At 39.5% G+C, this 25,724-nt stretch overlaps 1 protein-coding gene across 1 annotated transcript in view; it reads left to right on the forward strand.

Annotated features, from left to right (window-relative positions):
• LOC105499398 (ankyrin repeat domain 55) overlaps positions 1-25,724 on the forward strand; it is a 139,135-nt gene that overhangs the window by 7,990 nt on the left and 105,421 nt on the right. The gene's annotated exons all lie outside the window — the stretch shown is intronic.

The following is a 25,724-nucleotide window of genomic DNA, read 5'->3' on the forward strand; positions in this document are numbered from 1 at the left end:
GAAACCTAAGAATGGCACTTGCTCATTAATGAGGCTTTTCTTATTTTATCAGCTATATTGAGGGAGGAAGAGAAGGGAAGTCATTCCAGTATACATGGAAAGTATTTCCATTTCTAAACGTGCTCTCAGAACTTAAGATATGTGCATGTAATATTCAATAGTATTCAATTATTTTAAATTTTTCTTTTTTTTCTATCCCCCAGGCTGGATTACAGTGGCGCGATCTAGGCTCACTGTAACCTCCACTTCCGGGGTTTAAGTGATTCTCCTGCCCCAGCTTCTTGAGTAGCTGGGATTACAGGCACATGCCACCATGCCTGGCTAATTTTTGTATTTTTAGTAGAGATGGGGTTTTGCCATGTTGGCCAGGCTGGCCTCAAACTCCTGACCTCAGGTGATCTGCCTGTCTCGGCCTCCCAAAGTGCTGGGATTACAGGTGTGAGTCACTGCGCCTAGCCTAAATTTTTCAAAAATAATGTCAAATTTACAGAAATGTTGTAAAATTAAGAATCATATAAAAAAACACTTGTGTGCCTTTTACTCAGATTCATCTAATGTTAACATTTTGCCCCATTTGCTTTATCATTTGCTCTTTCTGTCTCTGTCTCCCTCGCTCCTTCCCTCCCTCTCTCTCTTTCTGTGTGTGTGTCTCTCTCTCCTTCTACATGTGTGTGTGCTTTTTGTTAATCTAGCATCTGCATTCTAATTTTGTCTATTGACCTAATACAGATACACCTTGGGGATACGGTGGGTTTGTTTCCAGACCACTGCAATAAAGTGAATATTGCAAAAAGCAAGTTATACAAACTTTTGGTTTGTCAATGCATGTAAAAGTTAGGTTTGCACTGTACTGTAGTCTATTAAGTATGCAATAGCATTCTGTCTAAAAATGTGCATACCTTATTTTAAAAATACTTTATTGCTAAAGAAAAGCTAATGGTCATCTGAGCCTTCAGCCATCTTTTTGCTGGTAGAAGGTCTTGCTTTGATGTTGATGGCTGCTGACTGATCTCAGTGGTGGCCGCTGAAGGTTGGGGTAACTGTAGCAAGTTCTTCAAATAAGACAAAAATAAAGTTTGCTGCCTCAATTGACCCCTTCTTTCATGAAAGATGTGATCTGTAACATGTGATACAGTTTGATAGCATTTTACCCACAGTAGATATTCTTTCAAAACTGGAGTCAGTTCTCTCCAAACCTACCGCTGCTTTATCAACTAAATTTATGTAATATTCTACATCCTTTGTTGTTATTTCAACAATATTCACAGCATCTTCACCAGGAGTAGATACGATCTCAAGAAATCACTTTCTTTACTCATCCATAAGAAGCAGCTCTTCATCCATTCAAGGTTTATCATGAGATTGCAGCAATTTAATCACATCTTCAGGCTTCACTTCTAACTCTAGTTCTCTTGCTATTTTCACTACATCTGCAGTTACTTCCTCTATTGAAGTTCTGAACGCCTCTAAGACTTCTTCTAAACTCCTGTTCGGAGAGTTGAAATTACCTTCTTCCAAACCCCCGTTAGTGTTGATATTTTTACCTCCTTCAATGAATCATGAATGTTTTTAATGGTATCTTGAAGAGTGAATTTTTTCCAGAGTTTTTCTTAGTGTTTTTTTTTTTTTCCTCTGGCAGAAACTAATAGAGCAAAGGTTTTCAATTTACTTTGCCCAGATCCATCAGAGGAATCACTATCTATGAAGGCTATAGCCTTGCAAAATTTGTATCATAAATAGCAAGACTTGAAAGTCAAAATTACTCCTTGATCCATGGGCTGCAGAATGGATGCTGTGTTACAGGCATGAAAACAACATTAATCTCCTTGTACATCTCTATCAGAGTTCTTGCTTAGAAAAAATGATTCATTTCAAAATATTACTGCTCATTGACAATGTATTGTCAGTATTTTTTTGAAAGGAATTTTTATTTCTGACCAGTAGGTCTCAATACTAGGCTTAAAATATCAGTAAACCATGTTGTAAATAGATTTGCTATCATCCAGGCTTTGTTATTCCACTTATAGAGCAGAGGCAGAGTAGATTTAACATAATTGTTAAGAGCCTTCAGGTTTTGGAATGGTAAATGAGCACTGGCTTCAACTCCAAGTCACCAGCTGCATTAGCCCCTAACAGGAGTCCTTTGAAGCATTTAAGTTGGCAGTGACATCCCTTCTCCAGCTCTGAAAGTCCTAGATGGCATCTTCTCCCAATAGAAGGCTGTTTTATCTACATTGAAAATCTGTTGTTTAGTGTGGCCACCTTCATCAATGACCTTAGCTAGAGCTGCTGGATAACTTGCTGCCGCTTCTCCAACAGCACTTGCTGCTTCACCTCACATTTTTATGTTATACAGATGGCTTCTCTCCTTAAACCTCATGAAACAACCTTTGCTAGCTTCAAACTTTTATTTTGTCTCTCCCTCATCTCTCTCAGACTTCATAGACTTGAAGAAAGTTAGGGGTTTCCTCTGGATTAGGCTTTGGCTTAAGGAAATATGGTGACTAGATTGGTCTTTTATCCAGGCCACTAAAACTTTCTCCATATCTGCAATAAAGCTGTTTCTCTTTCTTATCATTCATGTGTTCACTGAAGTAGCACTTTTAATTTCCTTCAAGAACATTTCTTTGCATTCACAACTTGACTAACTGACACAAGAGGCCTCGTTTCTGGCCTGTTTTAGCTTTCAACATGCCTTTCTCACTGAGCTTAATCATTTCTAGCTTTTGATTTAAAGTGAGAGGCCTGTGACTCTTCCTTTCACTTGAATACTCAAAGGCCATTGTAGGGTTATTAATTGGCCTAATTTCAATATTGTTGTGTCTCAAGGTATAAGGAGGCCTGAAGAGAGGGAGAGAGATGGGGGACTGGTTGGTCAGTGGAGCAGTCAGAGAACACATTTATCCACTTAAGTTCACCATCTTCTGTGGGTGTGATCCATGGGACCCAAAACAATTGCAATAGTAACATCAAAGATGACTGATGACAAGTCACCACAACAGATATGATAATAATGAAAACACTTGAAATATTGTGGGAATTAACAAAACATGACACAGAGGCACAAAGTGAGCATGTGCTGCTGGAGAAGTTGTGCCAATAGACTTGTTCAATGCAAGTTTGCCACAAAAATTCAGTCTGTACAGTATCTGCAAAATGCGATAAAGTGGGGTGCAATAAAAGAGGGTATACCTGCAATGTTGTTTATAGCATTCTCCCTCTGGTACAGAATTCAGTCTATATTTAGTTATCATGTCTCCTTAGTCTCCTTTAATCTGGAAAGTTTCTGCAGGCTTTTTTTGTCTTTTATGACATCGACATTTTAAAACAATTACAGTGTCTCTCTTTTGTTAAATACTAATTTGCTCATTTTGAGTTCATCTGAGGCTTCCTTGTGATTCAATTTAGATTACGCACTCCCAGCCAGAACACTGCATAGGTGATGTTGTTTGTCTCAAGTTAACATAGTATTGTTTAAATCCCTTATAATGATCATTTGGGGGTAGAGATGTTACAGTACTAGATGCTAATTGGTTCTAACAAAGTTTAAAATATTTTTTTAGCAAGGCACAGTGGCATGTGCCTGTAGTCCCAACTACTCAGGAGGCTGAGGCAGGAAGATGCCTTGAGCCCAGGAGTTCAAGTACAGCCTGGATGACATAGCAAGCAATATATATATATATAAAATATATATATATTTTATATATAATATTTTAAATATTTTAAATATTCATATCTAGTTCCTTATAATTATTTCCTAATTATGAAATTAATACTACCTTTTTCAAAAAATTCAAGCAATACATAAATGAATACAGCATAGAAAGTGTTATACTCCTTTAACTAGCAAAGAGCTATGTTCTTCAGCATCTCTTAGCCTTGGCCTATTCCCAGCTTCTCAGCCACCAAGATGTATCCATGACAATTCACCCTCCATGCCGGGGTTGGGGAATCGCCTCCAAAGAGAAACAGGAGATCTGGCCAAGAATACTAGCCAGAACTCCTAACTAGAAGAAGAACTAACACTCTGGGTTATTAAGCAGCTCCCATGTACCAGGCACTGTGCTAAACTCTTTCTTCCTATTATCTCACTTAATCCATGCCACAGCTTTTGAGACAGATTCCATTTTTAGTCCATCTGAGGTTATACAACTTGCCCAAGGACACACAGGACAAAGGACAAGGCTGTCATGTTAACTCAGGCTTCTGACCCCCAAGCCCTCCCACACTCCTCTTCATACCAAGATATACTTTCTGGATTCTGACATCAACCCCTTTCTGACACCTAGCATGAGAAGGAAAAGGTGATGGTGGCTAGAGTCCTCAGCAGAGTGCCCAACTCCCTCTGTGATTTGCCCAAGGTGGGCTGGCAGGGACAACAGCCACCACTGTGGCTCCACTGGGCTGGGCTTCCCTTTGGGATGAGCTCTGCTAAGAGGCCTCAGCTCAGTGTGACAGCCCCACCTCTTCCAGAGAGGATTCAGTCTCCATGGCAGTCTGCCCTTGGAGCAAAGAATGGCCCCAGCATCCCAGGAGGAGGAGAAGGAGGTTAAAAGGGTGAGATTACACTGGAATATAACCTGAGGAACTGATGTGATGGGAACTAGAGATTGCCAAGGCCACGGCTTGGCTTTTATCACAGAAGTTTCTGAAGGTGGGTTGTTTTTGTTAACCTACTCAGCCCATTTGTTCTATGCAGCAACAAGTAGACATTTCTCCAAGAGAGTTCAGAAATCTCCAACCCTGTAAACATGGTCACACAAAAACAAGAGTTGATTTAAAAAAAAAAAAAAAAAAAAACCATTCTTTCAGCTTTGGCATCTGGCTCTTTGATTGTGGGCCCATCATCTTTACCCTTGAGACCACTCCTTTGATCTTTAATTCACCACAGTAAATCAGCACACCATCTGCTATTTTTAAAAACTGTAAGAGGTGCACCTACAATTCACCCAAATTGGCACTTTTATCCTTCTGATCACTTAATATTATTTTTAAAATGGTATTCTAAAATTCTGGCCACAACTGGGCTGGCCCAGCAGGGACCGCTGAATATATAGTGGAGTTGAGATAGGTTTGCTGGTTTCAGGTAGTCACAGCAGGAACCAATTTAAGGATGGATCCTGGAAGTGTTTCATTTTAGAATAGCAATCCCTTTAGAATTAGAAGGAATCTTAGTGAATATATAACCCAGCTCCTTCGCTATTTTTATGTGAAGACTGAAACATAAAGGGATTAGCAGTGGTACAGTGGAGTAAACCCTGTGACTGGACACTCAGATCCCAGTGCTGCCACTTACTGTGTGCTCTGGCTGGTGACATCTTTATCCCTTGCCTTCCTTACCTTGTAAGTTAAGATGGTTTTACTACAAACGATTGTTTGAAACTGTGTGGGTTATAGGATCGTCATAAAGATGGTTACAACCATCCTCAGAGGACTGTTATAAAGATTTAATGAAGTAATGCATACAAAGTACCTGGCACCACGCCAGGCCCACAGAATCACTTCGTAAGTGCTGGTGATTATTATAAATGACTCACCTAAGATCACATGGATGACTGGTCTCCCCAGGTCAAGAGAACATCCCACGCTCCAAGCCTTCACTTCCTCTGTAATGAATTCGTGGCAGACCATCCTGGTATGGTTTGGTTGTGTCCCCACCCAAATCTCACTTTGAATTGTAATAATCCCCATGTATCAAGAGCAGGGCCAGGTGGAGATAACTGAATCATGGGGGTGGTTTCCCCCATACTATATTTGTGGTAGTGAATAAGTCTCACAAGATCTGATGGTCTTATAAATGGGCTGCACAAGCTCTCTTGCCTGCCACCATGTAAGATGTGCCTCTGCTTCTCCTTTGCCTTTCAATGATTGTGAGGTCTCCCCAGCCATGTGGATGAGTCCATTAAACTTATTTCCTTTATAAATTACCCAGTCTCAGATATGTCTTTATTAGTAGAATGAGAACAGACTAATACACACCCTTTTTTCATTTGGAAGTTGGAAGGGACAGAATTGCCTGAGCAGATAAACCACGTCGGAAGGAAATTAATCCTTCAGGGACACTCATAGGCTTTGCAGTGCTTCTGCTTTTCCTGACCTCTGGGTCCTGGTGTTCTATCTTTTGAGTCTATGATGCCTTCTGGATAAAACTCTTCCCTTGCTCGTAAGCCAGCCTATTTGTTTACTTCCATGCTAGACTCAGGCAAGTTTCTGGGCTCTATGCTGCTCTAGTAATCTGTCTAGTTTTGAAGCAGAATCTCACTATTTTAATTATTACAGTTTTATATGTTGTACTGTTCAATAGAGGAAATCTCCCACAATATTGCTTTTTTTTCAATATTATTGGGTATTCTTACCTACTTTTTGTTTGATGTTTTGTTTGGTTTTACTTTTAGAATGGTAATATATTCACACACTTTTAAGGTATTAAAAATGTCCAATGAGTAATCCACCCCTGCTCCTACCTTCAGTGGTCCAGTTCCCTTCCCTGGAAGCAAAATAATGTAAGCGATGTCTTATGCATCCTTCCAGAGAGATTCAGTGTACTAATAAGCAAATACTTAAATATATTCTTTTGTTTTCTTTAAAACATAATTATCTATTTATCTTTACAAATGAAAGTTAAAGTTTTCGTGATACCTCCTCCCAAACAATTGTTGGAACTTTGACTGAAATGAGATTAAACATATATTAATCTGGTAATAATTAAAATTGTATATACTCTTTAGTCCTCCTGTCTAGGACTATGGTATGCATTTCCACAAATTCAACTTTTCTGTTACCTCCCACAATAAAGTTTTTACCAAGAAGGTATCTTAGACTCAGAAGATAGAACACCAGGACCACAATATAGTTTTTCTCATTTAAATTATAATATTTTGGTGAGGCTTATTCCTGGGTATTTTATATTTTCATGTAATGAATTATTTTCCCCCTTATATTATTTAATATAGGATTATCTAATTTTATATTTATTTTTAAACCTGACTAACTTAATTGAATCTTATAAATTCTACTTGTTCTCTGGATAATTCTCATGTGCTGTCTGACAGATAATTAAATTATTCAAACCCCGATGGTCAGTGCCATATAGTGGTTGAGAACCCTGGCTTCGGGCCATATGGACTGCTTTCAAATCCTGTCACTCAATAGCTGTGCAGCTCTGGGAAAGTTGTTGAACCTTTCTGTGCTTCAATTTTCTCATCTTTAAATGGAGTGGAGGGGTTAAATACTACCTACTTCATAAAGTTGTTGGAACAAATAAATGGCCTAATTCCAATGAAACCGTTAGGACAGTGCCTGGAAGAGAATTCATCTGTAAAAGTTAGCTATTAATAAATTATTATTCAAAACAGAGATATAGACCAATGGAACAGAACAGAGTCCTCAGAAATAATACCACACATCTACAGCCATCTGATCTTTGACAAACCTGAGAAAAACAAGAAATGGGGAAAGGATTCCCTATTTAATAAATGGTGCTGGGAAAATTGGCTAGCCATAAGTAGAAAGCTGAAACTGGATCCTTTCCTTACTCCTTATACAAAAATTAATTCAAGATGGATTAGAGACTTAAATGTTAGACCTAATACCATAAAAATCCTAGAAGAAAACCTAGGTAAAACCATTCAGGACATAGGCATGGGCAAGGACTTCATGTCTAAAACACCAAAAGCAATGGCAGCAAAAGCCAAAATTGACAAATGGGATCTAATTAAACTAAAGAGCTTCTGCACAGCAAAAGAAACTACCATCAGAGTGAAGAGACAGCCTACAGAATGGGAGAAAATTTTTGCAATCTACTCATCTGACAAAGGGCTAATATCCAGAACCTACAAAGAACTCAAACAAATTTACAAGAAAAAAACAAACAACCCCATCAAAAAGTGGGCAAAGGATATGAACAGACATTTCTCAAAAGAAGACATTCATATAGCCAACAGACACATGAAAAAATGCTCATCATCACTGGCCATCAGAGAAATGCAAATCAAAACCACAATGAGATACCATATACCACCAATTAGAATGGCAATCATTAAAAAGTCAGGAAACAACAGGTGCTGGAGAGGATGTGGAGAAATAGGAACACTTTTACACCGTTGGTGGGATTGTAAACTAGTTCAACCATTATGGAAAACAGTATGGCGATTCCTCAAGGATCTAGAACTAGAAGTACCATATGACCCAGCCATCCCATTACTGGGTATATACCCAAAGGATTATAAATCACGCTGCTATAAAGACACATGCACACGTATGTTTATTGCAGCACTATTCACAATAGCAAAGACTTGGAATCAACCCAAATGTCCATCAGTGACAGACTGGATTAAGAAAATGTGGCACATATACACCATGGAATACTATGCAGCCATAAAAAAGGATGAGTTTGTGTCCTTTGTAGGGACATGGATGCAGCTGGAAACCATCATTCTCAGCAAACTATCGCAAGAACAGAAAACCAAACACCGCATGTTCTCACTCATAGGTGGGAACTGAACAATGAGATCACCTGGACTCGGGAAGGGAAACATCACACACCGGGGCCTATCATGGGGAGGGGGGAGGGGGGAGGGATTGCATTGGGAGTTATACCTGATGTAAATGATGAGTTGATGGGTGCTGACGAGTTGATGGGTGTAACACACCAACATGGCACAAGTGTACATATGTAACAAACCTGCACGTTATGCACATGTACCCTAGAACTTAAAGTATAATAATAATATAAATAAATAAATAATTATTGTTTTGCTCTTCCTTTATGATTATTACATTTCATTTCTTTCTGCTTCATATCTTACTGCATTTGTTAGAATTTGTCTTATTTCTTCCCTTCTCTATTGTCTCACTATTAGGTATAATGTCTGCAATTGGTTTGAAATAGGTAAGCACTTTTTGTCTGTTTATCTTATAGGGGTCAAATTTAATCAAATGCCTTTCTGGTGTTTGCTCATATCATCATTTATTTTTCCTTTGTTCTATTGGTATGACATATTTTATTTATAGATATCCTCCAACCAAAGTATCTTTATATTCTAGAATAAACTGTATTTGGCCATGATGCATTATTTTATGTCAATACCCAACTGAAATTGATCCAGTAGAATTTAATTTAAAACTTACAATTTTGTGTTCACAAACCGAATTGGTCTGTAGGTACGTGTGTGTGTGTCTTTACCAGTTTATGCTAATCTTAGAAAATAAATTTTAAAATTTTTACTTTTTCTGTGTTTCAGTATGAAAACTATTTGTCCCTTGGCCATTTGACATTTATCTTAATGTTTTAAAAGAACTCATTCAACCTCACTTTAGGATATTTGTGCTATTACCACTAGCCTTAATTCCCTCCCTGTTGTACAGCCAGCCAATTCTTCACAGGTGTGCTTCCAATTTGGGGTTAATATTTAAAGCTTATTTTTGCTGCAGTGAGTATAAACTCTAGCACACGATATGTCAGGCAAAACACCACACCACACAGCTTGTGCAACAGGGTGGAGAGAAGGGTACAAGCTGCCGTGAGTCAGTGAGAATGGAATGTGAAAATGTGGAATGTCCATCCAGCACCAAAAAAAGGTCACAAGTTCACTGGAATATATGAGGGCTTTGCCTCTGAGTGAAAGAGTGCTTCCAGACCACAGTGCCCAGGGGTCAGAGGGTGGGATCCAAGGCCTGACAGGCTGCAGCCTTACCTGGGTTTTACCACTTGCCACCTGTGCAAGTTTGGATAAGTCACTTTGTATCTACTCTGTACCTCGGTTTCCTCATCCATAAAATGGGAATAATTGTAGTACCTACCTCTACCTCATACAGTGAGAATTAAACAAGTTGATTTCTAGGAAGTGTTTACACAGTGCTGGGCATACAGTGAGATACAGTGAGCTCTATGTTAAGTGCTGGCCATCATTAAGACTGTTACTCAGGCATTGAAACGGTCCTGAAAAGATCACATGAGCAATGCAGTACCAGCGGGTGATTTTATAGAGACTCGGAGGTATTGTTGTTCTGTAGAAGTAATTGTGTGGCAGTCTTCACTAACTTTAGGGTTGTTCTGAGTATTTTAATTCCTTCAGATGTGCCACCAACAATTCTGGAAGCTAAGAACTTTGATGGGGGACTGACCACGAGGCTTATGGAGTGTGCTTGGAATGGTCTTTGTCTGTACCCCCAAATTCATGCACACCACTGCAGAGAGGATATATCTGGGGTCCCTGCTCCCCAAGCCACAGTTCCAGCGAACAGGCTATAGGAAGAGCGTCCTCTAAAGTGTCAATAATGATTGAGTATATATAAGGTTGCCATTACAATTAAGCAAGGAAAGGGAGAATTAACTAATAATTGACTATTTTGAAAAAAATTGATTGCAGAATACAAACAGAAAGTTTACAAATTTATATCAAGTACAATTCAATATAAAATAAGCACAAGGTTTCATTAAGTTATTTCTAATCATAAAAGCAATGAAATCAATTTAAAAATGCAGTATCCATAGATTTTGACTATATAAATGCTAAAAGATATTTTTTAAAACCAACAAAACCAAACTGAGAACTTAATTGGCAAACAGGGAAAGGTAACCGTAGCATTATAACAGATGAAGTGTTAGTGTCTTTATGTAAAGCACTTTCAAATCAATTGGGTAGAGACAAATACTTTGAAATAATAAGATAGAAAGGATGCCAATAGATAATTCATAAAATGGACATAAACATAAAAATACTTCTTTCTCAGGAATAAAAGAAAAAAAATGGCCATTTCGGGGGTGGTGGAGCACACCTGTAGCCCCAGATACTCAGGAGGCTGAGGTGGGAAAATAGTTTGAAACCGGGAGGCAGAGGCTGCAGTGAGCTGAGATTGCGCCACTGCACTCTAGCCTGGGCAACAGAACGAGACTCCGTCTCCAATTTTAAAAAAAGAAAAAGTGACCATTGAAAATAATACACTATTCTCCTTTCACATCAGCATTAATTTTTTTTTTTAATTATAAAGCACACTATCACTGATAATGGGGTGAAGTGTGTGCTCTCAAGCACTGCCTGGAAGGGTGTATTGGTCCAACTTTTCTGGAGGGCAGTTTCACCAAGAGTCAAATCCATTGACTTCCAAGTTCCCTTCTAGGAGTGTGTCTAAAGGAAATAATCACAAATGCACAAAAAGATATACATGTAAAAATGTTTTGGTATTATTCAGAATAGCAACAGAATTTATAATCACAAAAAGTAAGCTATTAAAATGCCCAGTAATGAGAAAATAATTATATTAGTAATGCTGAGTCCAGTCCATGGGATTTTATGTCACATTTTATAGGTAACATTTTCAAATTTTATCTTATGATATAGGTAAATGTTTATAATCTGATATTAAGTGGCCAGCAGCAATGGCTTATGCCTGTAATCCCAGCCCTTTGGAAGGCTGAGGCAGGTGGATCACTTGAGGCCAAGAGTTTGAAACCAGCCTGCCCAACATGGCATAACCCTGTCTCTACTAAAAATACAAAAACCAGCCAGGTGTGGTAACGCACGCCTGTCATCCCAGCTACTCAGGAGGCTAAGGCAGGAGAATCGCTTGACCCAGGAGGTGGAGGCTGCAGTAAGCCAAGATCACACCACTGCATTCCAGCCTGGGTGACAAGAGCAAGACTGACTCAAAAAAAAAAAAAAATTAAGTGAAAAAGAGCAAAAACCAAGACTATACAGTCATGTACCTCATAGTGACATTTCGGACAATATTGTACTACAAATATGATGGTGGTTCCATAAGATTATGATGGAACTGAACATTTTCTGAACTGAACATTTTCTATCACCTATTGATATCGTAGCCATCATAATGTCATGGCACAACACATTATCTAGGTGTCTGTGGTGATGCTGATATAAACAAACCTACTGCATTGCCAGTTGTTTAAAAAAAGCACACACAGGGCTAGGCACGGTGGCTCACGCCTGTAATCCAGCACTTTGGGAGGCCTAGCCAAGCGGATCACCTGAGGTCAGGAGTTCAGACCAGCGTGGCCAACACAGCCAAACCCCATCTCTTCTAAAAATACAAAAATTAGCTGGGCATGTTGGCGGGCACCTATAATCCCAGCTACTCTGGAGGCTAAGCCAGGAGAATCTCTTGAACCCGGGAGGCGGAGTTTGCAGTCAGCCCAGATGGTGCCACTGCACTCCAGCGTGGGTGACAGAGCGACTCTGTTTTACAAAAAAAAAAAAAAGGCCAGGTGCAGTGGCTCACACCTGTAATCCCCAGCACTTTGGGAGGCCCAGGCGGGCGGATCACAAGGTCAGGAGATCAAGACCAACCAGGCTAACATAGTGAAAACCCGTCTCTACTAAAAATACGAAAAATTAGCCTGGTGTGGTGGCGGGCGCCTGTAGTCCCAGGTACTCAGGAGTCTGAGGCAGGAGATGGTGTGAACCAGGAGGCGGAGTTTGCAGTGAGCAGAGATCGCGCCACCGCACTCCAGCCTGGGCGACAGAGTGAGACTCCGTCTCAAAAAAAAAAAAAAAAAAAAAACCAGATACAGTTATGTACCGTATGCAATACTTGATAGTGATCTATGCCACTGGTTTATGTATTTACTATACTACAGTTTTATCATTATTTGTACTCCTTTTACTTTTTTGTTTGTTTTTTTTAAGCTAACTGTAAAACAGCCTCAGGAAGGTCACTCAGGAGGTATTCCAGAAGAGGGCATTGTTCTCATAGGAGATGACAGTTTCATGCATGTTACTGTCCCTGAAGAGCTTCCAGTGGGACAAGATGTGAAGGTTGGAAAATGAGTTATTGAAGATTCTGACCTTGTGTAGGCCTAGGCTAATGTGTGTGTGTGTGTTTGTGTCTTAGTTTTTAACGAAAATATTTAGAAAATGAAAATAAATAAACCATTTTAAAAATAGAAAAAAGCTTAAAGGATAAAGATATAAAGAAAGAAAATATTTTTGTTCAACTGTACAATGTGTTTGTGTTTTAAGTGTTATGACAATAGAGCCAAAAAGTTGAAAGAAATGTTAAGAGTTAATGCAGTAGAAATGTTGGAGTAAGCTAAGATTAATTTATTGTAGAAGAAAGAAAACATTTGTTTATAAATGTAGTGTAAGCTAAGTGTGCAGTGTTTATAAAGTGTACGGTAGTGCACAGTAACGTCCTAGGCCTTCACATTCACTCACCGCTCACTCACTGACTCACCCAGAGCAACATCCCGTCCTGCAAGCTCTATTTACGCTATGAGCCCTACACCAGTGTACCACATTTTATAGTCTATACCGTATTTTTGCTCTACCTTTTCTATGTTTAGATACACAAATACTTACTGTGGTACAATTGCCTACAGTATTCAGTACAGTAAAATGCTGTACAGGATGGCAGCCTAGGAGTAATAGGCTATACCATATAGTCTGGGTTTGCAGTGGGCTATACCATCTAGGTTTGTGTAGGTACACTCTATGATGTTCTCTCATAATGACAAAAATCACCTACTGACACATTTCTCAGAACTATCCCTGGCAAGTGACTCGTGAATATACACAGTGTGACTAAAGTTTTGTAAATAAAAAATGCATGTAACTCCAGCACTCTGCTCAGAACAGTTGGTGGTGGTTACAATGTTAAAATCTTTCTATGCCCTCAGATCAACAGGGATTTCTCCATTCTCACTGCTCTAATCATTCCCCAGGAACACACACAAGACCAGCAAGTACAAAGTCATCTATCCTGCCCAGATATTAGGTGTGTTTCCATCCTGTTCCGGGCCCCTGACAAGGCAGTTGTTACACGCTCTTAATATCATCCTTGACCCAGTCCCTTCTCATGGAAGGGAATGTCCAAGTAGGGAAGGGGAGGAGAGGATAGAAGGGCGATTCACTTAGTAACTGAGCCACAAAATGGCCTCAGTGGTAGTCAAACTTGCACAGCATCTCTGAGACTTTCAGTCATTTCTTCAGATTCTGTCATTGTATCCCAGCCCATAGGAAGATCACACTGTGGGAGATTTAAGATTTGCACTGCTAGCCTGGTCCACCAGCCCTGCCACCCCGGCAGAGACTACCTGCCACTGTCCTAATCCCTGAGGGCTGTACCCACTCAGGCAGAAGCACCTTCCAGAACTTCCTCCTCTTCTTTGTCTCCTGGCCTTGCAGCTGTGAGGACCTTTTAACTACTTTGCCTTCTCCTCAGGCACCTGCCTTGTCCTTTTTGTGGCCTTTGGGTTAGGTCACCACCCATTTTCAGCCATGCTCATTTGGAGTGCAGGATAGGGAACAAGAGACAGTTCAGATTCTGCTGGCGGGGGTTGGTGGGGGGATGGAAAGAGCAGAGGTACACAACTATGCACTATGAAACAACCAGACCCTTCAGGCTTCTGAGCTCGCCTACTGCTCACACTTCTCCCCACTCCTCCATTGCATGATGCAGGGGCTCTGTAAAGGAGGTGGGGTAGGATGCAAACCCATCCTGCAGCATAAGTCAAGTGTATGCAATACACCAACATTTTAGTGATCACTTTTGAGTTTATATTTTCTTCTTATCTGTGTTTTCATAATTTTTGTAATCCAGTCATTCGGGAACTACTGCCAATCTATGACTGTACAGAAAGCATACTCATACACTTTCAAGGGTCAGTAAAATTTTTAAGACAATTTAAAGAAGGAATGTGGAAATGCGTCGTTGAGGCCAGAAGCGGTGGCTCATGCTTGTAATCCCAGCACTTCAGGAGGCTGAGGTAGGGGAATCACTTGAGCCCAGGAGTTTGAGACCAGCCTGGCCAACATGGTGAAACCCCATGTCTACTAAAATCACAAAAAAGTAACCGGTCATGGTGGTGCACGCCTGTAGTCCCAGCTACTCGGGAGGCTGAGGTAGGAGGGTCATCTGAGCCCAGGAAGTTGAGGCTGCAGTGAACTGTGATTGCACCACTGAACTCCAGCCTGGGTGATGGGAGTGAGACTCTGTCTCCAGAAAAAAAAAAAAAAAAAAAAAAAAAAAAAAAAAAAAAACAAGAAAGAAAAAAAAATGCATCATTGATGAAGAAAAAACAGAGTTCAGAAAAGGAAGGCACCCCTGGAAGACCAGCTGACAGAATGCAGCCACTACAGGGTGTCAGGGACAACTCAAAGCTCAGGGACTGCAGGGCAATAGATTTGTTCAATCTCTGACATTTGAGCCAGCCACCCAAATTACATTTGTTTTCTTAAACTATTTTTAGGAGACCAAGGCACTAGGGGCAGTTTTATAAGTGGGCACAGTAGAGGACCACAAGGAGGGTGCCTTTTAAAAGATCCAAGGAAGACCCCCTTCTCCAAATCTCCCCCAGCCCAACAGTCATTGTTCATGAATAATGGGTGATTCACTGTTTGGTTCTCCACAGATGCTAGCTAGACATGCAGAACATCAATCATGAAAGGAAACTTAGAGATCAACCTTCTACTCAATACAGGTGTCTCCTCAAGAACACTGCCAAGATGGGTTTGGTCAGAACCTGCTTAAACACAGATAGTGATAAGGAGTGCACTAGCTTGCAAGGTAATTGCTTCTGTATCTGAACAGCTCTAGTCATTCAAAAGTCTTATTAATTCCAACTGCTACCCACCAGAACTAGTTCTTCCCTGTGGGTTTACAGAAAACAAGTCTAGGCCAGGTGCAATGGCTCACACCTGTAATCCTAGCACTTTGGGAGGCTGAGGAAGGTGGATCCCTTGAGGTCAGGAGTTCGAGACCAGCCTAGCCAATATGGTGAAACCCCATCTCTACTAAAAATACAAAAATTAGCTGGGCATGGTGGCAGGCGCCTGTAATCCCAGCTACTTGGGAGGCTGAGGCAGAAGAATCGCTTGGACCTAGGAAGCAGAGCTTGCAGTGAGCCAAGGTCGTGCCAGTGCACTCCAGCCTGGGCAACAGAGTGAGACTCTGTCTCAAAAGAAAAAAAAGAAAAGAAAACAAGTCTAAACTCTCTTCCAGCTTTTTCAAAATTGAAAACAGCTATCATGTTCAACTGAACATGAACATTCTGCTCTGTTCCAGACTAAACAAACCAATTCCTCCTTTTCCAGAGCTGGCAGTTAAAATGGCAAATGCCTGACTCCAACACCTGCCATTCCTGGAAAGAGAGGTAGGTGGAGTCATGTATTTGATTCAGAAGAAAGTAAGGAAGATTGGAGGAAGGATGGTTTCATAACAACACTTAACTTACTTTTCAATTTCCAAAAGCCAGCAAGGCTAGCATAATCCTTCATAAAATTAAAGATTTCTATCTGCCTGTATTAGTCCATTCTCATGCTGCTACAAAAAACTGCCCAAGACTGGGTAATTATAAACGAAAGATAAGACTCACAGTTCTGCAGGGTTGGGGAGGCCTCAGGAAACTTACAATCATGGCAGAAGAAACAGCAAATGCATCCTTCTTCACATGGCAGCAGGAAGGAGAAGTGCCAAGCAAAGAGGGAAAATCCCCTTATAAAACCATCAGCTCTCGTGAGAACTCACTATCGTGAGAACAGCAGCATGGGGGAACCACCCCCATGATCTAATTACCCCCCACGAGGTCTCCACCAACATGTGGAGATTACAATTCGGATTACAATTCAAGATGAGATTTGGGTGGGGACACACAGCCAGACCATATCACTGCCTAATTACCAAAGTACTTCCTGACATAATATTTTAACATCAGAAAAGTTTCCACAAAACCCCAGTGGGTGAGAAAGCTCATCTGAGCAGAACATGTATATTAAATTGATCAATAAATGTGTATATTGCCCCCATCCTAAAGGTCCTATACATAAATATTGAGATTTTTTAAGATTTAATATTATTAAAATAGGCCGGGTGCAGTGGCTCAAGCCTGTAATCCCAGCACTTTGGGAGGCCGAGACGAGCGGATCACAAGGTCAGGAGATCGAGACCATCCTGGCTAACATGGTGAAACCCCGTTTCTACTAAAAAATACAAAAAACTAGCCGGGCGAGGTGGCGGGCGCCTGTAGTCCCAGCTACTCGGGAGGCTGAGGCAGGAGAATGGCGTGAACCCGGGAGGCAGAGCTTGCAGTGAGCTGAGATCCGGCCACTGCACTCCAGCATGGGCAACAGAGCGAGACTCCGTCTCAAAAAAAAAAAAAAAAAAAAGAAAAAAAAGAAAAAAAATTATTAAAATAAAGATGCATTCTATAAAAGTGCATTCTGAGAGGCATCTTTACTGAATTTCAACACAGACACACTCCTTAAAACAGAAAATTCCATTCCCCAGGTCCTCTTCGTGCAGGAGAGACGCTCAACATGAAATGCCCTTCACAGCTCAGAAAACCTACCCCCACAAGAGCACAGAGATGCTAACATTCAAAGAAACACAACATGTGTTGCATCACAAATTTGGTTACGGAAGAAAGATCTGATTGCAGCCAGATATTTACCCTTGAGATAATATTGTTGCAAGACTTCCTCCCCACAGAATGAAATCTCTTCTTTTCCACTCCCACGGTATGAAGGTCACTTTGCATGTTTGTTCCCTCAGCTGGTACATGTGGAAAGCCTGGAGCTATTTTTCCCTTTAAAATGTTAGAAAGAAACTTTCTTCTTCTCATGTGACTGACACTTTCTAAAACACTCTTATCATCTCAGGCAGTACACCCTGAGGGACTGGAGAAGACGTGAGACCTGGTAAAAATGTTTCTGCTCACAAAATTCCTACAGCCTGCTGCACAAGGCAAAGGGTCTCGTTTAAGGGCAAGAAGGCACAAGTGCCTATCTATGTCAAAGTAGTAATTTGAATAATCATAACAACAGACAGACTTTGTTTTTTTTTCTTTAACTTTTATTTTAAGTCCAGGGGTACATGTGTAGGATGTGCAGGTTTGTTACATAGGTAAATGTGTGCCATGGTTGTTTGCTGCACAGATCATCCCATCACCTAAATATTAAACCCAGCATCCATGACCTCTTCTTCCTGATGCTCCCCCTCTCCCCACACCACCGCCTCTGACTGGCTCCAGTGTGTGTTGTTCCCCTCCATGTGTCCATGTGTTCCCATCATTCAGCTCCCACTTATCAGTGAGAACAGGTGGTGTTTGGTTTTCTGTTCCTGCATTAGTTTGCTGAGGATAATGGCTTCCAACTCCATCCATGTCCCTGCAAAGGACATGACCTTGTTCTTTTTTATGGCTGCATAGTATTCCATGGTGCATATGTATCACATTTTCTCTATCCAGTTTATCATTGACGGGGCATTTAGGTTGATTCCAAGTTTTGCTAATAGTGAATAGTGCTGCTATTGTGATATGCATGCAAGTATCTTTATAATAGAATGATTTATATTCCTTGGGGTATATACCTAGTAATGGGATTGCTGGATCAAATGGTATTTCTGCCTCTTGGTCTTTGAGGAATCACCCCACTAATTAACACACTTTGAATATTTGCTCTGGGCCAGGCACTGCTTTAAGCACATCATATGAATTAATTCATTTAGCTCTCAGAACAGCCCTAACAGGGAGGCACTATTCTTATTCGTTTGGCAAGTGAAGAATGGACATAGAGATGTTAAGCAACTCGCCTAAGGTCAGATAGCTAGCAGGTAAGTGGCAGTGCCAGAATCAAACTCTAGAGGTGAGGCCCCAGAGCCTGTGCTCTTACCATTTTTCTATATGTACGCTTTGCATCACCTGATATATTTGAAAAGAGTCACATGAGACTAATTTTGTTTCAATGCCAGTTGGCTGTATCAATGACCTTTAACTTGTTCTTGCATGGTCAAAGAGTTCCAGATTGACCCAGGTGAAGGTCCACAGAGACTCTTCATTACCAGTGGGTGGCAATGTTGTCCCATGGAGCCATCATGGTGCAGTGTTAAGGCCTGGCATGCTCCTTAAAGGCGGAAAGACTGGCCACTTTGTGGATAGGTCATTCTGGGTACCCCCAAGAATGCAATTTCTTCGAAGCATTCAGGATAATCCTGCATAAGGAGAGAGGAAATTAGGGGAATGCCCAGGAAACTGTTCATTGAAGTGATTCTTCCCCTGTCCTGCCATAATATCTCCAGTATGTCTCAATCATAAATAAGACATTCGTCTTCCCACTAGGACATGTCTTTCTTAGGGACAGAAACTCTACAGCCTTTGTAACTACAATTTTACTAGCCTGTGGTAGATGAGTAAATGAATGAATGAGTTCTTTGAGGCAATCAATTCTATTTCAAGGAACAATCTAAGAAAGATCTGCAGAGTCCTCTGTGGTTGTCCAAAATGAATCCAGACATCACTGGTGACCCTAGGATGTGTTTAGTCACCCAAGAATCCTCTGAATAGAATAAACCAAAGAAAGCCTCCCCAAATTACTCTGGTCTGAACTCTTGAAGTTGCAATGCAATTTTTGGTCCTTTTGCAAAAGGGTCACAGCTCAGGCAGAACAAGTGTCAAGCTAACTTCTGGTTAATTTCAACAAAATGGGCCCAGTAACCGATGCAGTCAAGGGCTTTCCCAAAGAACTCCATAATAACCCAAGGACAGATCCACCATGTGAAGCTCTAAAAAAGGAACCTTTTTGTAAAATCTGAGATACTCTAACGAAGGCCCTCTAATCTAAAACATTTTTAATAGCCTATTACATGTCTGACAGTATTAATGCTAAGCCCCTGACATTGGATAATTTATGATACATCCAGAAATCAGTTAGGTTTTGTGACCATGAAAAATGAAGGAAAGAAATGATCTTAAGACTGTCTATCCTTCCAATTCTTAGGTAAAAATTAATAAAAATTTAAATATATACCTTTGTTTTAAAAAAAAACCCTACTAGAGTATTTATAAAGGTCAGAATTCGCAAAATACATACTTTTTTCTTTTTTAGGATGTTATCAAACAGCAAGGACTTGTTTTCTTAGTTTTATAGACATGCTAGGCTCTGTGTACCCCCTTAGTATTAGTATTATTAAAGCTAGTACGCCTAACTTCTCTCTCACCATGTAAGGAAAAAAAACTTGGTTTATTTTGACAGGTATAAAAGAACATACATTCATTATAGAGAATTTGATAAATATAGAAAGTTCTGAAGAATATCCAAGAGATTATCTCTATTGACTTTTTGATGCACATTCTTCCAGGCTTTTACAGACTTTTACACATTTCATGTATATACATACTACAATTAAAACACAATTGTAGAGATGAGGTCTTGCTATGTTGTTCAGGCTGGTCTGCAACTACTGGTCTCAAGTAATCCTCTCACCTCGGCCTCTTTTTTTTTTTTTTTTTTTTTTTTTGAGACGCTGTCGCACTCTGTCGCCCAGGTTGGAATGCAGTGGCGCGATCTCGGCTCACCGCAAGCTCCGCCTCCCCAGTTCACGCCATTCTCCTGCCTCCGCCTCCCGAGTAGCTGGGACTACAGGCGCCCCCCACCACGCCTGGCTAATTTTTTTGTATTTTTAGTAGAGGCGGGGTTTCACTGTGTTAGCCAGGATGGTCTTGTTCTCAACTGACCTTGTGATCCGCCTGCCTCGGCCTCCCAAAGTGCTGGGATTACAGGCGTGAGCTACCGCGCCCCGCCCACCTCGGCCTCCAGGTATGAGTCACCATACCAGGCCACACCTAAGGTTTTTTTGTTTTTTTTTTTTAACTTTGAACATGGCAATTTATTTTATGCATTATTTAAATCCACTGTTGAAAAATGTTCAAAAGCCACTTTAAGAAACATTTAAAAATATATTTTTCTGACTTAATGGTGATCACTTAAAATAAGCAAGTCACCAGACATTTTTAAACCATTCATAGCACCATTACCTTAAATAATTTTTAAATTCCAAAATACAAACATTCACTATGTAGTACAACACACTGCTTAGCAGTAAGATTAGTTTCCCTCTAATAAAATACTTCGTGTAGATTATTAATTTGCTGGGCCCTGCAAAGTTATTAAAACTTAACTAACATAAACTGAAAACTAGAGAGGTAAGGGAATTGAAATAGAGAACAATTCAACTCTAAAACTTTAGAGTTGGTTTCTCTAGAGAGAATTTGTAAAATTCTTTATTCCACCCTTTGTTAAAATTGTTATTTCAACTCTTATATATAAACACATGTTTAGGTTTTTTGGGGTTTTTTGTTTGTTTATTTTTGAGACGGAGTCTCACTTTGTCGCCCAGGCTGGAGTGCAGTGGCGTGATCTCGGCTCACGGCAAGCTCCGCCTTACCAGTTCAGGCCTTTCTCTTGCCTTAGCCTCCCAAGTGGCTGGGACTACAGGCACCCACCACCACGCCCGGCTAAATTTTTTGTATTTTTAGTAGAGGCGGGGTTTCACTGTGTTAGCCAGGATGGTCCCAATCTCTTGACCTCGTGATCCGCCAGCCTCAGCCTCCCAAAGTGCTGGGATTACAGGCGTGAGTCACCGCACCCGGCCCCTAGACACTGTTTTTAAATCAACAGAGGTAACATTAACATTTAGCATAGGATCTACCACAAGTTGTCTCCCAGATTGCTTCAGTATGTTTCTGTTAGGCCTACTATAAAGTAGAAAAATAAAGCAAATGGGTTTTGGGGTTTTTTGTTTTTGAAAAAAGGGTGAGTGGAAAAATCCAAATAACTTTACTTCCTTTAATAATTGTAGATGTGGCCGGGCCCGGTGGCTCACGCCTATAATCCCAGCACTTTGGGAGGCTGAGGCAGGCGGATCACCTGAGGTTGGGAGTTCAAGACCAGTCTGACCAAAATGGTGAAACCCCATCTCTACTAAAAATACAAAATAAGCTGGGCGTGGTGGTGCATGCCTGTAATCCCAGCTACTCGGGAGGCTGAGGCAGGAGCATTGCTTAAACCAGGGAGGCGGAGGTTGCGGTGAGCCAGGATCATGCCATTGCACTCCAGCCTGGGTAACAAGAGTGAAACTCCGTCTCAAAAAAACAAAAAAAGTAATAATAATTGTAGATGTTGAATTAATTTAAAATTCTAGATTTTTAAGTAGGGCAACTATCTTGAGAGCCAGCAGGCATTATTCTTAGACTTTCACTTTCAATCTCATAGGGAAACCCAGTTCATAGATTTAAAATTATCAATTAAGTAATAAAAATTTTAATCACTATTAACAGCCAAATTAACCCTGTGAAAGCAGCATTTAAGAGTAACTAGAAAATGGGAATTAGTAATAAAGCAAATAAAGAAGGGCAATAAATACAAAGCAGAAACTGTCAAAGATAATAGTCTTATGAACTGAAAACAAATGGAGAATAAAATGCTAGATATACTTTAATCAATCAAGTGATTCTTTCAAGTACAATAGTGCATCAATCTGGTAATAACTATGGTTTGACAGTCTCAAAGAAGTGAAAAATTAATACTCAAGAAAACAATTGTGAAAATAACCAGTTAGCAAATTAATGCTCAAGTCCAATTCCATATTCAAATAATAATAAAAGTCAATCAGTGGTTTATTTTAATATATCATTACAGTAAGAAAAACTCCTCTGAAATGTATGATATTTGAAAACAAACTGCGACAAAAATCTGCTTTATCTATGAACTTTCCACTAGAAAATACAAGCATACCATCATTAGAGAACATAAGACATCAAAAGCCTTATGTGTTAAAACCATACTAAAACAATTTATCTAAATAACGAAGATCTTAATCTAAAAGATAGTGAATACATCATCATCATGAAATCTGGTTTTATGTGCTCTACAGAATACTTGGAGAACTGTTTTTGTTTTTGTTTTTGCTTTATTAGGTCACACAAACCAGAATGAATTGGCAGAAAAATGCTCTATATATTATAAAATAGCATTTACTACTTCAATTTAAATTCTTTTTACCAACAATTGTAGACCTTTTTGATGACACTTATTTTATGTATGTTTTAAATAAATTATGTACTTATTAGTACTTGATTAACCCTTCCTGCCTCAATATAAAATTACGAAACTTAGAGAATTACAGATTTTATCGTGGTCCCTGATATTAGCCACTTTGGAGAAGCTAAAAATTTGGCCATATGAATGATCCAATGACCCTTTAAATTATCTTTATATTTAATATTACGTGATCCTGCACTATACTGATTTAAAACATGCTTTTTGAAAAAATGTCTTAATAATGGAGCAGTAATCTTCAGTGTGTTTCAAACACTATTTGTACCAAAATCATGTAGGTGTTGGCAGTGGTTCTCAAACTAGGATGATAAAGACACCTGCAGTTTGCTTAAACACAACTGCTAGCCCCTGCCCCTGCTCCTAGAGTATCTGATTTAGTAGATCTGAGATGGGACCCTGAGAGAGGTTGCATTTCCAACATGTTCCCAGGTGATGTTGATGCTTTTTGTTGGGACCACACTTTCGACAATCACTGCCCTAGGGCATCTGGTAAGAATGCATACCTTTGGGCCCCATGCTTAAATTAGAATTTCTGAGATTGGGGTCTTCAGATCGGCATTTTAACAATGTCCTAGGCAAGTGTGCAAACCACAGTTTAAGAATCACTATGACAATTTGACTGGGTTAATTTGCCTATTACTGGCCAATGTATCAGATGTCATATATCATATAAATAAAAATGGAAATAATGTTCAATGACTAACCCCAAGCCTGATACAGTTCAAATGAACACACAGGGTTTGAATATAAATCCTGCCTCTGTTACTTACTAGCTTTGTGACAGTGACAAAGTAACTTTAATTCTCCAAGCCTCAGTTTCCTTATCTATAACATGGGAATAACACCCAAATTTTGAGGATTAACACTATTATACACAGAGTAAGCACAATAGTTAGCACACAGTAGGCACTCGATAAATACTAGCTATTACTTACTAAGAAATGTATGAAATATTTCCTTCAGTATCTGGTCAAAGCAAATTTTTTATTCACTTAAATGCAATAGTTACACTCCAAGGTAATAGAATAATAATACAATCTTGTATTCATTGCTCCCTATTCTGGGACAGATAGTGTTCTAAGAACCTTACATTTATTTAATCCTCATAAAAATCCTGTGAGGTAGGTAGTACTATCATCCCTAATTGACAGATGAGAAAATTGAGACACAGAGAGATTAAATAAAATTGCTCAAGGTTACAAAAACAGTAAGTGTTGGAGCAAGAATTTAAACCTGAGTAAGTCTGACTCTAGAACCCAGGATTCATCACAACATTCATTTCTTGTGAGTAAATCTTAAGGTTTTTGGATATTTATAGTAAACCATTTATACTTCTAGTCAAGTAACACATATGAAAATTCATGTCCACACTATTGTGAAGAGTTGTTCAAAGAATAAAATGAATGCCTCAAAATTTTGGCAGATAATACTACCATGATAATAGGTAAAAATTGGTGCATGTTTTCACTATGGACAGAGTAATCAATGGTTAGCCAACGAGAACAATATCCTCTCAAATATACCATTCGAGGAGTCATGATTGTGACATGTTTTGGCACAATAAATAGAAATTATTTAGCTAGCCAGGTGCTGTGGCTCACACCTGTAATCCCAGCACTTTGGGAGGTGGAGGCAGGTAGATCACCTGAGGTCAGGAGTTCAAGACCAGCCTGGCTAACATGGCAAAACCCCATCTCTACTAAAAATACAAAAATTGGCCGGGCGTGGTGGCACACACCTGTAATCCCAGCTATTCGGGAGGCTGAGGCAGGAGAATCGCTTGAACCCGGGAGGCAGAGGTTGCAGTGAGCAGAGATCATGCCACTGCACTCCAGCCTCGGGGACAGTGAGACTGTCTCCAAAAAAAGAAATTATTTAGCTAGACAGCAGAGTCAGTGGCACGACAGTCATGTAAAATTGGCATAATGATAAACATAAGGAAAATGTAAATCTTTTGTGCCATTAAAAATAATCTCATAGAAAGTCTGTAAAATATTCTGTTATGACACACTCAGTATTGCTAAAGATAATAAAAATACAAATTTTCTTTCAGAAACTCTTTAAACAGAGAGTCACTAAAAATAGAATGAAACATTTGTGAATGTTTTTGATGACAGCCTTGAATAGGTCGTTGTTAGAATTATCCACTGGCAAGACAATTATCCCAAAATAGTAAGTCAGCATCAACTTTCAGACTGTTATTTATAAGTTAAGTATCTACTCTTTCAATATATAACGTTTTTGTTTAAGTACTCTGCGTTTTCTATTGTTTTTAATTAATTCTTTTCAAAATCTTGCATTCAAAATAATCTTGCCAGTGTAACTAATAGCCACCTTGGATCCTAAAAATGAATGTTATAACTCTGCTTTAAGCAAGTTATGAAAAGCACAAACACGTTCTCATCTCTCAACAGGATGAGAATGAAAGAAATCAAAACTATGTAGTTAGAAAGAGTTTAAAATAATCAATTTAAAATGTCACTTAGTAATCCCTGAGAGTGGCACTGATATAAGAAAAGCATCCTCAAATAGCATTAAATTTATTATTAGTTATCCATAATTAACAATGGGTAAATTTGGGAACAAATATTATAAAATACATGTTTACAGAATGCTATGAATGCTATGAGTAAATTAATATTAATAGTGGAGAATTGTATTCAAGGGTGGGTAAACATATTTAGAAGAGAACCAACAGAGATTCCATAAAGGATTACTAATTCGAATCAAATATATAATATAGTCAAGGCCCATATAATTTTAAAGTACGGTTTTATTAAGGCACTTCAGGATAAATGCCAGTCTTATTTTAGCTTCTTTTGGAAGAAAAACTGCCAATTATAAATAATCACAGCAAAATTTTCATTAGACAAA

The sequence above is a fragment of the Macaca nemestrina genome, chromosome 6, assembly GCF_043159975.1.
Source record: "Macaca nemestrina isolate mMacNem1 chromosome 6, mMacNem.hap1, whole genome shotgun sequence".
In the NCBI taxonomy this organism is placed as follows: domain Eukaryota; kingdom Metazoa; phylum Chordata; class Mammalia; order Primates; family Cercopithecidae; genus Macaca; species Macaca nemestrina.